The 13279-nt window shown below is 47.6% G+C and overlaps 1 pseudogene; it reads right to left on the bottom strand.

Moving 5' to 3' along the window:
- Positions 1–206: 206 nt before the first annotated feature.
- On the bottom strand, positions 207–1096 carry LOC141101091 (zinc finger CCHC domain-containing protein 3-like; annotated as a pseudogene).
- Positions 1097–13279: the final 12183 nt, after the last annotated feature.

Here is a 13279-nt window from a genome sequence, read left to right as displayed (position 1 = left end):
ACGACCATCACACCAACACCGCTGCTGAGTTTTTTTCTGGCATTTTTGTCACTAGCGTTTCTCAGGTTTACAAGAGGACATGTTTTTTCCCTCTTTTTGGTCTGCTTGATGTTACTATTATCAAGTAGTAATGGAGATACAGATACACAGACTTCCTGTGGCTGCTGGCCTTAGGGGATGACCTCCATAATCCCCTGTGCCTCCTGCTACTCTGGTGTTACATGGTCTGACTCCTGGTGGATTTCTGATTTAGTGAGTATCTCCCCTGACATTAATGGCGCCTCTTCCTGAGCTTCTGCCACCAAATTCTCATCAGGAAAGTCCCTGCAGATGTTATGTGAGGCATTTGGACAGTCCTTGTGAGAGTGGCTAATCTTCCCACACAGGTTGCACCTTATATTTTGGCAGTCTGCAGCTACATGGCCTATATAACCGCACAGGCTGCACTTGACCACAGCACAGGCACTTGCCAGATGACCTGCTCTGCCACATTTAACACACGAGGCTGCCTAGGATAGAAGCAAATGCCCTACTCCCTCCCAATGAAGTAGTTGGGTAAGTGGGCAGTAATGTTATTCTGCCACAGCTTGACCAGGACTTTCCGCCCTCCCGTCCAAATACCATCATCGTCTTGATTATTGGTGAGATCAGAGACAAGATCACAATGTGTCCGGAGCCACACCGCAATGTCCTGGGGGAACAGCCTCATTCCAAAAGATATTTACAGTAACTGTATCTGGCCTGGAAATGAAATGGGAACAAAGATAAAATTGTTCCAACCGTCCGAGTCCCTGAACTTGGGGAAATTGACCTAGAATCTGTCCAGATCAGGCATGAACTTAAAGCTGATGTCATAGCCCTGTCTGTCTGGAAGATTAATCACCGCCAAGATGTTGACTGGTGTAAACCCCATCTGGATCTGGCGGCACAGGAGCTCCCTCACTACAAACCTCCTGTCTGACAGGTCCTCCTTGGCACTTCTGTGCTTAAATCGTACCACATTTCTTCTTTTGAAGTCCTTGCTGGTATGGTTGGCACCGGAGGTGAAGGACGGAGCACCACGGCTCCATGCATTACGGGGGGGAACTTGCCGCATCACACTGGGACGACTGATGGGGTGAGGGTCTGCTGCAGGGGGACCTCTTGTGCATTAGATATTAAATGGGGGAAATCGCACACATTATCCTGCACATTGGTATCAATAATAATACTGTGATCCCTGGAGGACAGGGTCTTCTCTCCTTCTGTACTTGTGTGTGTCTTGTATTGCTCATGTTTATTGTACTTGTCTATATTTGCACCTTTTTACATGTAACGCAAGATTGAAAAATGGCGCTATAAAGATGTATAATAATAATATCACTATCATCAGGCAATGTGACATCCACTATAGAGAGTGTGAGCCCCCTACAGCCTCCAACCCCATGGGTACAGTGTGGTAATCCCCAGTCTCTGAGTCAGTATTAGACTATGTGCACACATCCGGAATTCGCGCCGAAATTTCCGTGGCAATTCCTCAACTCCCTGCCGCGGGAAATCCACGAGAAATCCGCATGTGTAATTCCCGTGTATTTCCCTTGAGAAACTAGCGTTTTGCAAGCGTAAGTAGCTTGCAAAATACTAGAGTTTTCCATGCGATCTGTAGCATCGCTTGGAAAACTGATTGGCAGGTTGGTCACACTCGTCAAACATAATGTTTGACAAGTTTGACCAACTTTTTACTTTTGAGGCTGCCTATCCAGCATCAATAGTAAAAAGATATAATGTTAAAAATAATTAAAAAAAGTAAAAAATTGTGTTATTCTCACCTTCCGACGACCCCCGCAGCGTTTCCAGGCCCCAGCGATGCTCCCGGCAAGTCCCGTTCCCAGCGATGCCTTGCGACAATGACCTTTGATGACATAGCGGTCTTGCAATACCATAGTGGTCTCGCGAGACCGCTACGTCATCAAAGGTCATTGTCGCAAGGCATCGCTGGGAACGTGACTTGCCGGGAGCATCGCTAAGGCCTGGGGACGCTGTGTGGGATGCCGGAAGGTGAGAATATCACAATTTTTTATTTTAATTCTTTTTTTAACAGGGATATGGTATTCAGGGTCTGGAAGAGTCTCCTCGCCTCCAGACCGTGGGTACCATCCGCACATTTTCCGCTTACTTTGCGCATGGTGGGCTTAGCCACATGCGGAAAGTAAGCGGAACAATGCATTCCTATGTGTGCGGAATTCCTGCAATTCCGCAAAAAGAATGAGCATGCTACGTATTTTTCCGTGATGCGATTCTGCCGTGGAAAGATATGCAGCATTAGCACAGCATGTACGAAATGCCATTGAATTCAATGGATTGATTAATTTATGCGTTTTTGCGGTGAAAAAATGCAGCAAAAGCGCATAAAATCCGAGGGAATTCCAGACGTGTGCACATAGCTTTAGGGCTCTGCTGCGCACCATCAATACACACTGTCACATGCAATGTTCTGTACTTTTATTGCACATTCTGGGACTTGTGGTGCCTCTGCTGCATGAACCTGAGGTGCATGTTGCTGCTGCAGTATTTGTCCCTCCTGGAAACAGAAATGTGCAGACTGTAATATGGGCCGTGTATTCTGCTTCTGAAGTTCATCCTGTACAGTCTGTGACCCAAACTCAGCATCAGAGGCCCTGGACTCTACACCAAAATCCGGCTTGTGAGATGTAAACCATTCCTGGTTTCTGAAGGTCTCTGCCAGGTGCCCCATCCTCCCCAGGATACAGTCCATGTCCCTGTAGGTCTGTGCCAGGGGCTCCATCCTCTCCAGGATACAGTTTATGTCCCTAACCACATTGGCCAGCTCCACACCCAGTGAGTAAAGTCTCTGGTCAAACACAGCTTTACTGTCAGGATTAGCAGCCTATAGTTTATAGATCACCTCAGTCACCATTTGCAGCATTTTTTTGTGCTGATGTAACTCCTCTATCTTCACCAGGACAGGTATCTCCTCCGCCATCTGCAGCTCTGGTGCACGCACTGTCTCCCTCTCAGGTTTCGGCTTGTCAATGGCTCTGGGTGTTTGAATGCCGGAGTCTCCTTTGGTTTTACCTCAGATGACTTTCTGGTTTCATCTCTGGCTCCGAGCTCCACAGCACTTTTACTGCTGCCACCCACCTGCGACCTTGTGCGTCCTGAACGCGCCATAATGGTCACCCATATCGTTACTGGAGCTGGTGTATCTTCCATAACTTTACTCGCATTTAGGCTGAGTTCACACGTGGCGTTTTTTTCGCGTTTCCGCGGCAGTTTTAACCGCGCGATTTTGCCGCGAAAACGCGAAAAATAAGCATCCCATGCATTCCTATGGAATTCCGCAATGCTGTGCTAATGCTGCGGTTTTTACCGCGGTGGAATCGCTTCACGGTAAAAACCGCAGCATGCTCATTATTTTGCGGAATCGCGGCGATCCCGCACCCATAGGAATGCATTGTTCCGCTTATTTCCCGCATGTGGCTGTGCACACCATGCGGAAAGTAAGCAGAACAATTGCGGATGGTACCCATGGTCCGGAGGAGAGGAGACTGTCCTCCGGGCTTTGGGTACCATATCCCTGTAAAAAAAAGAATTTAAAATAAAAAATATTGTTATTCTTACCCTCCGACGTCCCGCGCAGGCTTCCCGCTTCTCTTCACGCTCCCGTTCCCAGTAGTCCTTTGCGAAAATGCCCGCGATGGCGTCCGATCTCGCGGGATCGCGAAGTCTCGTGGTAATTCACGCGACGTCATCGTGAATTACCGCGAGACATCGCGTTCCCGCGAGAACTGACGTCATCGCCGGCATTTTCGCAAAGGACTACTGGGAACGCCTGCGCGGGACGTCGGAAGGTAAGAATAACACCATTTTTTTTTTTTTTTTTTACATTCTATCTTTTACTATTGATGCTGCATAGGCGGCCTCAGTAGTAAAAAGTTGGTCACACTTGTCAATCTGTCAATCAGTTCTCCAAGCGATGCTACAGATCGCTTGGAGAACGCTAGCATTTTGCAAGCTAAATACGCTTGCAAAATGCTAGTTTTTCCGCGGGAAAATCGCGGGAAATTAAAATGCGATTTTCCCGCGGACTGGAATTCCGGAATTCTCGCGGTAATTTCCGCGAGAGTTCCGGTACGTGTGCACTTAGCCTTACTCTGCTTTCTTCCTTCATGAAAGCAGTGGAGCTTTGGCTTGTTGTTTTACATTGCTTAATGGTGACAGTGAGATGTGTTTTCCCATTAGAAGAACCCTGGGAGCTTTCTACCAGTGTAGGCCGAAAATCCTGGGTCTTGCTTGGGGAGTTTCCCTGTCCAGGGTGGCCCCTCCCCGGGCTTGCTCCAGACATGAGGAGAACTGCTGAGACACGTCCTCACAGCTAGGAGGCAGTATTATAGTAGCTATATTCTTGTACATAGGGGCAGTATTATAGTAGTTATTTTCTTATACATCCTGCAGGTGGCACCACAGTACCCCAAAGCACACTACCAACACATTTGTAAATATGCACTGCTTTTTCAGGGATTACTTTGCCCCACACACATATGATACACCATTTGAAAGGTAAACTTGCTCCCTTCAGCAAGAAAACAGCCAAACAAACCACACATTTTGTCACTAAATACAGTTTAAACATTCATTTTCATAAACCTGCAGAAAGACACAATGACCTGCAGGTGGCACCTCAACCGGAAAACATTTTTTTGGCCTCTACTTATCAAAACAATTTATTGTATTACCAATCTACATATATAAATACCTGACTGTGTTAATCAGCTCATGAAATATATTTACACTTGACCAGCTTGCTTTTTCTGAAATTGCCTGTGCCCCAACGACCAATGTGCGAAAATATCGCACGGGCCAAGCTAGTAGTAGTTATATTCTTATACACAGGAACAGTATTATAGTAATTATATTCTTTTATATAGGGGACAGTATTATAGTAGTTAAATTCTTGCATATAGGGGCAACATTATAGTAATCATATTCTTGTACACAAGGGGGGTTTCCCACCAACAAAGAATGAATAGGTCTGTAATTTTTATCGTAAGTATGCTCCAACTGTGAAAGACTGAAAATCTTATTTTATTTTTACATAATTAATTTGCATTTTATTGCATAAAATAAGTATTTGATAAAAATGGAAAAACAGAACTTAATTTATGGTACAGAAACCATTATTTGCAATTACACAGGTCAGACGTTTCCTGACCAGGTTTGCACACACTGCAGCAGGGGGTCATGAACCGGGGGTGTCTGGTTGCCCCTAGTTCGTCAGGGTTTTATTATGCCCACTTTCCGGTTTGGAACTTGTAAGTAGTCACCAGAAGGGCTGCCTGGTCGTGTACTGGCTATTGGGCACTCTGCAGGGAGGGCGGTATGTATGTCCCCAGTCTCAGGAGGGTAATACACACATAAAACCTCTGTTCTGTCACTAGCAGAGTCTCCCCAAATACCCCAGTATACACTTTGCTGCCACCAACTCCTAGTTCTGATAATAAAATCATTATTGGGTCAGGAGCCAACCCAACAGTAGCGTGAATTTAGCCCAAAGGATGTGATGGTATGCTTAGAGCAAGGAAAACGAACCTAGTAAATTTTTATAGTTTTACTCCAGAAAAGATAAGCAGTGTTTACAAAAATATAAAAAGATGTTACAAACTAGAAAACTACAATATGTATTCAATTACAAATAAAAAGGGATTAAGGGGTAAACTTCAGTTTTCAGTCAATGGCATGCCATGTGGGAGAGGGGTAGGGGAGTTCCCAACGACCAGGATTCAGTCCACAGCAGGGATGGTATATGCTGTCTCCCCAGGTGTGAACAGCAGCCTGAATGAGCCTCCTAGCCTTAAAATTTTCCCTGGGTGACCTCACTGGGTGGGCAGAACAATGGACTGTACTCCCCTTTTCAAAAGTTACTAAAAACTCATAAGTGTTATAACTGGCCATGAGGCTCGAAGGATGACGGCAGGACTATCATTTTTCTTAATACAAAATTAGCTTTCTATTGATACCAAACAAGAACTTTCTGCCGGCTAGGGGAAGGCAGGAACCCTTTTCTCAGTTTGTGGTGAACGTGGAAGTCGCAGAGCGCTGTGGTGAATAGCTTAACGTATGTATATTCCAAAAATGTAGGCTTCCTGCATATATGAATAATCTGTGCGAGATATATATATATATTTATTTATTTTATTTTTTTTCAAGTTCGCAGGAACAAAGATTTTCCAAAACCACGTGCTCTTGCACAAAGGCTGAGTGAGCTGATCACAAACACATTCCCAAGGGAGGGGGAAAGAGTGAGATAGAATTACACAGTGCTGTCAGGGAGAGAAGGAGGGGTTTGGACCCTTCAGCTTGTGTGTGTGTACAGTACAAACCTAATGGGGGGAAGGGCAGCGTGTGTGTCCCAGTAGATGCAGCAGAAAGTCCTGGAAGTGTACTCGAACCCCTGAAAAATGGTTTGTATGTTCTTGACACAAGGATTTTGGCCCCCTCCTCCATACAGATCTTCTACAGATCTTTTAGGTTTCGGGGCTGTTGCTGGGCAATATTGAGTTTTAGCTTAACTCCCCCGGTTCAGGTCTCCAGGACTAGAAATGCATCTTGCGGAGCCACTCCTTAGTTGTCCTGGTTGTGTATTTCGGGTCATTGTCATACTGGTAGACCAAGCCACGACTAGAGTTCAGCGACTTTTGTTTTTTTTAGGGTCGCGTTTCGTTTCATGAAACCCGACTTTTCCAAAAGTCGGGTCGAGCAAGATCGTCTGATTATAGGGAAAAGTCGGGGTTGTCCCGAAACACGAAACCCAATGTAAGTCAATGGGGAATAAAAGTCGGCAGTGAGAGGAGGACAGGAAACACACCTACAGTGCCCATTTGAATGCCAAAAGCATCAATTCTTCTTACTTAAGCTTGTCAACCTTAATTAACTTCATTATACAAGTTACGCACTGAAAAATGGGGGTTATTTGGCTAAAGTTGTGGGGGGGAGGGCTGGCTGCAGGTTTTCATGTGCCCTGGGTGAAAGAGCGCCCCTTTAACTCATACCACAACTCATCATGCTCCGATACGGCAGAGAAATAGCGGTATAGTACAATGAAAAATACCTCACTTTTTACATCTCATGACGAGGCCCATCTATTTCTCCATACAGAATCATTGGTCCCATATAATGTTTGAAACAGTATATGATGAGCTCCACATAATGCTACAGTATATGTTGGTCCCCATGGATGAAGCTCCACTGTCTTATGGGCCCAAATAATGCTCCAAACATAATGGGCCCCATTTCTAATGCTCTAGTGTATAATGGGCCCTGTAAATGCTGCTCCAGTGTCTGATGTCCACCTTTGGAATGTTCTAGTGTATGGTGGGCCCCATCTATCATTCTCCAGAGTATAGTGCTCCCCAAAAATTGCTGTCCCAACATTGAAAACAATCAGATAAGTCTCCTCGCTAGGGAATCCCTGTACTAGTCTAGACTCCTCGTCGTCCCCATCTTCCATCTCACTGCACAGTATTTCAACTTTGCAAGTGCTGTGATCCTGGGCAAGCAGGGGGGGCCCACTCGTTGGCGACGGCACGGTACGGTGGTGTGTCTGATGGCGGGTGGGCCGAACCTGCACTTTCATCTGCAGCTTCCTCTTTGTCACCGTGTAAGATTCAATAAGGAATATATTCTTGGACTTTGAGTGCGCTGCTAGACGTGTAAGATGGAACTGTATATGGGAAGGGTAACCTGAGTTTCATCAGGGTCAGATTCAGGCCGGGTAGCGTGCGAGAGGAATGTAGTGGTCTGGGTCAATGTACGAGCAGATTCATCGAGCAGTGGCTGGGCATCAGTGCACTTGTGTCGCCCCCAGGAGTACGGTCGCCACAGTGGCATTACCTTCTTCCTAGGGAGTGTGATGTCATGCTTGGGAGCAACGAAGGATCTCTCTAGCAGGTTAACTGATTGGGCGGCGTTATTCCCACGAGTCATGACCCTCCAAACAGCGTTCATGAAGGCAAAGTGTTTGTTTTACGTGGGCAGTATGGTTGCAAAGCTGAACCTTAAAGGAATGTCCAGAAGGGCACCACCAGGAGTGGAGCCTACGGTTAAATTCGACTCCACCTGGGAAACCTCAACCATGCCAGCTACAGAACAGATGCACACATTGCAAGCTTAATTCCGTTAACGAACGAGACTCCGTCATGCCCCGCGGTCCGAATCCGGCTTACTAGAGGGACACGTGAGGCTCTGGCACATGAGATTGGCCAATAACTGGTGTGTCATGCCCTTACATGTCCGTGGCTGCATGTGCGCTACACTGAAAAGGCCAGCGTTTGTCGCTTACAGGTGCAGATAACCCGCTGAACAACGTTAGTGATGGGGATCACTGATTACAATTATTACCCGCGAACAATGATTTCCCAGTAAGTGCAGGTCAACCGCAGTTCCGGAATTAGGCCTAACCGTCATTCCTGAAAAAATGAAAAACTTACGTGTGCAAACCACAGGTGCTGTAGCTTGCTTAACAGCTCGCCAGCCATTCTCACGCCCAGTATGGATTACACGTGATTGCACAAAGGTGAAAAAGGGTACCGTATCCCCGGATAACATGTATGGATAGCGTACACATTCAAAATATATGTCTCAGGAGGCAGGCTCAGAAGGTGTTAGGCCCAGTATGGATTGCACGTGATTGCACAAAGGTTAGAAAGGGTACCGTATCCCCGGATAACATGTATGGATAGCGTACACATTCAAAATATATGTCTATACATCAGGAGGCAGGCTCAGACGGTGTTAGGCCCAGTATGGATTGCACGTGATTGCACAAAGGTTAGAAAGGGTACCGTATCCCCAGATAACATGTATGGATAGCGTACACATTCAAAATATATGTCTCAGGAGGCAGGCTCAGATGGTGTTAGGCCCAGTATGGATTGCAAGTGATTGCACAAAGGTTAGAAAGGGTACCGTATCCCCGGATAACATGTATGGATAGCGTACACATTCAAAATATATGTCTCAGGAGGCAGGCTCAGACGGTGTTAGGCCCAGTATGGATTGCACGTGATTGCACAAAGGTTAGAAAGGGTACCGTATCCCCAGATAACATGTATGGATAGCGTACACATTCAAAATATATGTCTCAGGAGGCAGGCTCAGACGGTGTTAGGCCCAGTATGGATTGCACGTGATTGCACAAAGGTTAGAAAGGGTACCGTATCCCCGGATAACATGTATGGATAGCGTACACATTCAAAATATATGTCTCAGGAGGCAGGCTCAGACGGTGTTAGGCCCAGTATGGATTGCACGTGATTGCACAAAGGTTAGAAAGGGTACCGTATCCCCGGATAACATATATGGATAGTGTACACATTCAAAATATATGTCTCAGGAGGCAGGCTCAGACGGTGTTAGGCCCAGTATGGATTGCACGTGATTGCACAAAGGTTAGAAAGGGTACCGTATCCCCGGATAACATGTATGGATAGCGTACACATTCAAAATATATGTCTCAGGAGGCAGGCTCAGACGGAGTTAGGCCCAGTATGGATTGCACGTTATTGCACAAAGGTTAGAAAGGGTACCGTATCCCCGGATAACATGTATGGATAGAGTACACATTCAAAATATATGTCTCAGGAGGCAGGCTCAGACGGTGTTAGGCCCAATATGGATTGCACGTGATTGCACAAAGGTTAGAAAGGGTACCGTATCCCCGGATAACATGTATGGATAGCGTACACATTCAAAATATATGTCTCAGGAGGCAGGCTCAGATGGTGTTAGGCCCAGTATGGATTGCACGTGATTGCACAAAGGTTAGAAAGGGTACCGTATCCCCGGATAACATGTATGGATAGCGTACACATTCAAAATATATGTCTCAGGAGGCAGGCTCAGACGGTGTTAGGCCCAGTATGGATTGCACGTGATTGCACAAAGGTTAGAAAGGGTACCGTATCCCCGGATAACATGTATGGATAGCGTACACATTCAAAATATATGTCTCAGGAGGCAGGCTCACACGGTGTTAGGCCCAGTATGGATTGCACGTGATTGCACAAAGGTTAGAAAGGGTACCGTATCCCCGGATAACATGTATGGATAGCGTACACATTCAAAATATATGTCTCAGGAGGCAGGCTCAGAAGGTGTTAGGCCCAGTATGGATTGCACGTGATTGCACAAAGGTTAGAAAGGGTACCGTATCCCCAGATAACATGTATGGATAGCGTACACATTCAAAATATATGTCTATACATCAGGAGGCAGGCTCAGACGGTGTTAGGCCCAGTATGGATTGCACGTGATTGCACAAAGGTTAGAAAGGGTACCGTATCTCCGGATAACATGTATGGATAGCGCACACATTCAAAATATATGTCTCAGGAGGCAGGCTCAGACGGTGTTAGGCCCAGTATGGATTGCACGTGATTGCACAAAGGTGAGAAAGGGTACCGTATCCCCAGATAACATGTATGGATAGCGTACACATTCAAAATATATGTCTCAGGAGGCAGGCTCAGACGGTGTTAGGCCCAGTATGGATTGCACGTGATTGCACAAAGGTTAGAAAGGGTACCGTATCCCCGGATAACATGTATGGATAGCGTACACATTCAAAATATATGTCTCAGGAGGCAGGCTCAGACGGTGTTAGGCCCAGTATGGATTGCACGTGATTGCACAAAGGTTAGAAAGGGTACCGTATCCCCAGATAACATGTATGGATAGTGTACACATTCAAAATATATGTCTATACATCAGGAGGCAGGCTCAGACGGTGTCAGGCACAGTATGGTTTTGACGGCCCAGATTACACAGCGGAGGAGCAGGGAGAGGTAAAGATTGCAAATGCTGTGGCCCTGCCCAAGCAAGGGGGGCCCACTCGTGGGCGTCGGTACTGGCACTGGGCCCCTCATAGTACAGCGGTGTGTCTGACGGCGGGTGTGCACCACCACCGTCAGAGACACTTGATTGCACTATGAGGGACCCTGTGCCAGTGCCCGCGCCCAAGAGTCGGCCTACCCACCTGTCCAGGGCAACGGCACTCGCACGGTATCGTGCGCTAGGTGGTGACCCCGGCCATGGGGGGGGAGGCAGCACAGTTAGGGAGTTTTAGAAAGTGGCATATGTTGATGTTGGACATTCAGCTGATGCAAAAGGCGAAATAGGTGAAGTCCCAGGAAGAAGTGGACCAAAGCAAGCCATTTTTCTGTCACCCTATGTGTCATCAGGGGAAGGTGGGACAAAATCCTTGGAAACCCATGCATGGTTCATTTTAATGAAGGTTAGATCATCCACATTTTGGGTTGACAGACGGGTCCTTTTTTCTGTCAGGATTGATCCAGCTGCACTGAAGACTCTTTCCGATAGCACACTTGCAGCTGGGCAAGCGAGCTCCTGTAAGGCATATTGGGCCAATTCAGGCCAGGTGTCCAGTTTAGCGGCCCAATAGTCAAAGGGGAATGACCTGTGTGGGAGAACATTGATATGGGAGGAAAAGTAGTTTGTAACCATAGTTGACAACTGCTGTCTCCTGTCACTTTCCATCGATGCAGTATTACCAGTTGTGTGAGCGGTATTTGAAAAATCAGTCCACAACATTGTCATGAAACCCCTGTCTCCAACGCCACTTCTGCTGTGTGCACCACGAACACCTCTGCCAAGCTGCCCCCGGCCCGTACGGCTCGTGTGAGAACCATCACCGCTGCTGTGTGCTGGGAATGCCTCAAGCAACCGATTTACCAGAGTTGCTTGTTTATTAGCCGATATTAGGTCAAGGTTCTCCTGTGGCATGATGTTTTGTAATTTGCCTTTATAGCGTGGATCCAGGATGCTGGCCAACCAGTAGTCGTCATCGTTCATCATTTTGGCAATGCGGGGGTCCCTTTTTAGGATCTGCAAGGCATAATCTGACATGTGGGCCAATGTTCCCGGTGTCAATGATGCACTGCGAGTGCTGGGTGGAGGAGCACTTTCTGGCAAATCCACATCCCTCCAGTCACGCACAAACCCTGTACCAGACCTTGCCACGCCAACATTTTTACTTGCCCCACGAGATGCATCCTCCTCCCCTAAGTAATCATCCCCATCATCATCCTCCTCCTCCTCTTCCTCCACCTCGTCCAGGAGAGGTCCCTGAGCAGACAATGGCTGAATGTCATCAAGGATTCCCTCCTCCTCTTCCTCCTCATCAACATTGGCTGCAGACGCCTGCTCCTTAAGGTGCGTCAAAGTTTGCATGAGCAGACGCATAAGTGGGATGCTCATGCTTAGGATGGCGTCGTCTGCGCTTACCAGCCGTGTGCATTCCTCAAAACACTGAAGGACTTTACAGAGGTCTTTCAGCTTCGACCACTGCACACCTGTCAACTCCATGTCTGCTCTCAAAGTGCCTGGCCGTGTATCCTCCCACAAATGCATTATGGCCTGCCTCTGCTCGCACAGCCGCTCCACCATGTGCAGGGTGGAGTTCCACCTTGTTGCAATGTCGATAATGAGGCGGTGGTTGGGAAGGTGGAGCAATCGCTGTAGCTTCTGCATACGAACGGAGTGTACAGGCGACCGGCGGATGTGCGCACACAGTCTTCGCACCTTCTGGAGCAGGGCTGTTAACTCCAGATAATTTTTGAGGAAGCACTGCACCACCAGGTTCAAGGTGTGAGCCAAGCAAGGTATGTGGCTGAGTTTTGAAAGGGCTATGGCTGCCACAAAATTACGGCCGTTATCACTAACTACCTTGCCTGCCTCAAGATGTACACTGCCCAGCCATGACTCAGTTTGTCGCTTCAAGTACTCGGCCAGCACCTCGGCGGTGTGTCTGTTGCCCAAACACATCATCTGCAACACAGCCTGCTGACGCTTTCCACTAGCTGCTCGATAGGGGGACACATCGTGTGCAACAGTGGCAGCTGCAGATGGAGTGCTCGTACGACTGCGCTCTGTGGACGAGCTTTCGCTTCTGGAGGAGGAGGAGGAGGACGAGGGTCGAACGCCTTCAGCCAACTGTTTCCTATACCGTGGGCTAGGCAGCACTGTCCCACCACCGCTGTCCCCTGTGGACCCTGCATCCACCACATTAACCCAGTGCGCAGTGATGGACACGTAACGGCCCTGGCCATGCCGACTGGACCATGCATCAGTTGTGAGGTGCACCTTTCCGCTCACTGACTGCTTGAGTGCATGGACAATGCGTTCTTTCACATGATGGTGGAGGGCTGGGATGGCTTTGCGAGAGTAGTGGCAACTGGGTAGGTCATAGCGTGGTACTGCATAG

Source organism: Dendrobates tinctorius, unplaced genomic scaffold (assembly GCF_039654945.1).
Source record: "Dendrobates tinctorius isolate UK_male_01 unplaced genomic scaffold, ASM3965494v1 ptg000114l, whole genome shotgun sequence".
Classification (NCBI taxonomy): domain Eukaryota; kingdom Metazoa; phylum Chordata; class Amphibia; order Anura; family Dendrobatidae; genus Dendrobates; species Dendrobates tinctorius.
Note: the sequence above shows the minus strand (reverse complement) of the source record. Positions and strands in the feature narration are given on the sequence as shown.